The sequence below is a fragment of the Calonectris borealis genome, unplaced genomic scaffold, assembly GCF_964195595.1.
Source record: "Calonectris borealis unplaced genomic scaffold, bCalBor7.hap1.2 HAP1_SCAFFOLD_54, whole genome shotgun sequence".
NCBI lineage: Eukaryota > Metazoa > Chordata > Aves > Procellariiformes > Procellariidae > Calonectris > Calonectris borealis.
The window spans coordinates 14863-18956 of record NW_027441461.1 but is presented as its reverse complement, the minus strand read 5'-3'; the positions used below and the strand labels follow the sequence as shown (position 1 = coordinate 18956).

The 4094-nt window shown below is 50.0% G+C and overlaps 1 long non-coding RNA gene across 1 annotated transcript; it reads left to right on the top strand.

Annotated features, from left to right (window-relative positions):
- Window positions 1–770: 770 nt before the first annotated feature.
- LOC142076481 (uncharacterized) lies at window positions 771–2636 on the top strand. The gene is made up of 4 exons (XR_012671191.1): window positions 771–831; window positions 915–967; window positions 1352–1998; window positions 2330–2636. It is a non-coding gene; the product is annotated as an uncharacterized LOC142076481 (long non-coding RNA).
- The last annotated feature ends 1458 nt before the right edge of the window (window positions 2637–4094 follow it).

Sequence of the window (4094 nt, the reverse complement as noted above, 5' to 3'; positions counted from 1 at the left end):
GCATCCTGGATTTTTCCAGATGGTCATCTTTTGCGGCGTTCTTCCTGGCTGTGTGAGCACCTCTACTGTATAGTTGTCCATTTTTGCTGACTGGGATCATTTCCCTCCATCCTGACCTTTCTTAGGTCTCGAAGCCAGGCTTATTGTGTGTACGTCTTCTCAGTTTTGAGAGTAACTTCTTGTCATGGGTCACGACGTTCTACTCTTTCTCTGGGGTTGCCGTAGAGCCTCCTCACGTCACCGTGACATGGGTAGTCTTGCCTGACAACATCTTCTGTCTGGGTGTCGTTCTTCTCACCGAGAGTTTTCTCTTACCTTTGAGGTGTGTTGTTTGTAACGGTCTGTGTGTGTGTGCTTTTGGCTTGGAGCTGCCCTGCCCGTGGGTGTAGAGTCAGGGGTAGTTAGAACAGCGATAAGAGTCTACGGTTAATATGTTGATATGCCTAGACTATCGAGGCAAAGGTTGTGCAGTCATCTTGACTGAGTAGCTGTCAGCAGCAGGTGAGGAAAGCAATTTCTGTAGTGTTTTGCAGGTGCAGAGGGGATGACTGGAGCTGTGTGGGAGAGTGAGCTATAGTGATAGTTGAGCAGATGGAACCTCCAAAGTGTTAAGGCTTGTATGCATAGGGCTTAATGTTTGATTTATATCTTTCGTTTAATGGCAGGCTGTAGTTTGATTCTAGATGGTATTCCTAACAGGAAGCAAGTCCTCTGGAATTGTTAAGCTATCACTGTGCATCCGGGTTACTTGTTTGATGATATTGGTTTTGCAGATGCAGAGGGACAAGCTGCACACCCAAGGGTGATGGAAGAGCGGAGCGCTGTAACGAGGTGTGTTGGCGTGTGGTTTTAGGAGGAAGATGTGACTGGTGGCTATATGACCACATTATAGTAAAGTTTTTTTTAATTGGAAGGTGCGAAGCGAGGAGCAACATGGGATATAGGCACCGGAGCTTACTTGGGCAAGGTGAGCAGCGGTTGGTGAGCTGAAGTAGCAGTTATTCTTCAGGTGTTCTATTCCTGATGTAATTATAAGCAATCTGTGTTGTTTGCGTCTTGCATGCGGTGCACAAACCTCAGGGTGGCAACCCAAGCTGACAGAGGCTGGATGGGCGAGCTGTCCAGGTAAAGGAGTGGAAGACACAGAGATCGGCATGGGCTGCGGTTTCCAGCAGTATCTCGGCGCATGCCTTCTAGCTTGTGTTTTTGCAGGCGCCGCACACGGGCTCGGAGGGCGACACCGTGTGCTGACGAGCGGTCCGAGAAGGCGAGGCGGTTGTGGGCTGGGCTGGCGTCTAATAGCAAAGTATTATATGGTAAGTCAGCGAAGTGTTTCTCTCTGGTTTTGCAGGTTCTGTGGGGGCTGCCTTTGGAATTGGCTGAGCGTTTGAGGTGAGCTGGGTAATAGAGAGGAGGAGCATGGGGCTGGTGATTTCTGGCAAGTGCAACGGTAATTTTGTGTCTTTTGGTACCCTAGGCATCATAAGCGACGACAGCCGCATCGTCTGACTCTGGAATCAGTACAGAGCAGGTGAGTGGAACGCCACACGCATCTGAGGTGGCGGGTGTTGTGGGAAGGTTGATGTTGGCCGACGTGATGCTGACTGACGGCACTGTTGTGCATGCATTGATTTTTGTTTGTTTGGTTTTTTTTTTCAGATACTGAAGAGGAACCTGGTGACTGCAGGATTAATCCAGTGGGATGATTGTGGTTTTCCTTGTTGAGGACGGATCGATACTCCTGGCCGTCTGAAAGCTAAGTTGGGCCACCGGCGCTGGGTGAGGGAGGGGACTGGGTTGGCAATTGCGTGAAGGGGTTTTAAGGACAGTGTAGGGCAGAGAGCTGTCCAGAAACAGTCTGCTTCAGGCAGTTAAAGGGAGACGGCTACTCTTCAGCATGACACTAGCGTGGGCCAGGCAGGGCAGTTCCAGCCTGTGTCTGTTGTTGTGTAGTTTGTGTGGTCTGTCTTCTGCGCCTTAGGCCTTCTTCGGGTCTTGGTGTCTGTGGAGGAATCAATGCCTGAGAGTACAAGCAGTATCATAGCGTTGGTAAACAAGAAGCCATGGGAAGATGGAAAGTGAAAGAAGCCGTGGGAAAAAGGGAGATAAGAGGTGGCAGTTAACGGTTCTGAGGGCGTGACAAAGATAAGGAAATTAGAGGAAGAGTGTCGAGATGACCTTTGCTTAGGGGATGTACTAGGGAATTCTTTGAAGTGCATACGTGGCATAATGTGAGGTATAAAAAGGCGCTTGTGCTGTATAATAAAGGGATTTTTCATCTTCATCTTCATGCCCTCTCAGACGGAGTCCGTGTCCTTATTCGCCACAGGTGTCCATGTTACTCTTTGCGCTCGAGGAGCACGGCACGTGCCTGGGCACCATCCCGAGTGTCTCGAACGCCTGTACTCATCAGCATAGTGACAATCAGGTGCCTGTTTTCTTGCATTACTAGCTTAAAGCGTGGATTCGTCTCCCATCTGGGAAGTTTCCCGATGGTCCTCTTCTGTGGCATCCTACCCAGCTGCTTGAGCGGCTCTGCTCTCTAGCCATCCACTTTTTTTGCGAACTGGGATTTCTTCCCCGCATCCTTACGCTCTTAGGTCTTGAGGCCAGGCTTCTTGCACGTACATCTTATCAGTTTTGAGAGCAACTTTTTGTCACGGGCCACGACGTTATACTCTTTCTCTGGGGTTGCCATAGAGCCTCCTCACATCACCGTCATGGTCCTGCGGGTCGTCTCGCCTGATGGCGTCTTCTGTCCGGGTGTTGTCATTCTTGCCAAGAGTTTTCTCTCGCCTTTGAGGCATGTTGTCTGTAGCATTCCATGTACTGTCGGTCTGTGCGTGTGTGCGTTTGGCTTGGAGCCGCCCTGCTCGTGGGTGTAAAGTCAGGGGTAGGTGGAATAGCGACAAGAGTCTATGGTTAATATGTAGATATGCCTAGACTGTTGAGGCCAAGGTTGTGCAGTCATCTCAGATCAAGTAGCCATCGGCAGGCTGCTTGGTCAGCTTTTTCAATAGCTTTTATGGGGATGAGCAAGGTTGTGTCGGAGGGGCTGTTCAGGGGTAGTGAAACAGATTGAATCTCAAAGGTGTTGTATGTGTGGGGCTTCAACGTTGTCGGTTGGGTTTGTTTTTTTTTTTAACGGCAGGATGTATGTTTGTTTGGATTCTAGATGGTGTTCTTAACAGGAAACAGGTCCTCTGGAATTGTTAAGCTATTGCTCTGCAACCCTGTGACTCGTTCGATCATTATGTTTTTGGCAGATGCAGAGGGACGAGCTGCGCACCACAGGGCGACAGAGGAGAGCGGAGCAGAGTGCTGTAACTAGATGGGTTGGTGTGTGGTATTAGAGGGAAGATGTGACTGGTGGCTATATGATTACATTACAGTGGTTTTTTTTTTAATTTGAAGGGACAAAGTGAAGAGCAATGTGGGATATAGGCACCAGAGCTGACTTGGGTAAGGCGAGCGGGTGAGTGGTGATTGGTGGGCTGAATTAGCGGTTATTTTTCAGGTGTTGTATTGCTGGTGAAGTTATAAGCAATGCATGTTGTTTGGGTCTACAGGTGGTGCACAAACATCAACGTGGCAACCAAAGCTGACAGAGGCCAGGTGGGAGGGCTGTCAAGGTAAAGGAGTGTGAGACACGAATTGGTGTGGGCAGGCTGCAGTTTCGGGCAGTATCTCAGCATGTGCCTTTTTGCTTGGGTTTCTGCAGGTGCTGCATGCAGACTTGGAGGGGTGCTGCTGCTGTGTGCTGACAAGGGGCCTGAGAAGGTGAGGCAATTGTGGGCCGGGTTGGCATCTCGTAGCAAAGTATTACATAGCAACTCTGTGAATCTTCTCCGTGATGCTTCTCCCTGATCTTGCAGGTGCTGAGCGGGCTGCCTTTGGAACTGGATGAGCGTTTGAGGTGAGCTGAGTAGCAGAAAGGAGGAGCACAGGACAGGTGCTTTCGTGTCTCTTGGTACCATATGCGCCACAAGCGATGACAGCTGCAGCCTCTGATACTAGAATCAGCGTGGAGCAGGTGAGCGGAATGCCACAGCATGTCTGAGGTGAGGGATGTTGGGGGAAAGGTCCATGTTGAC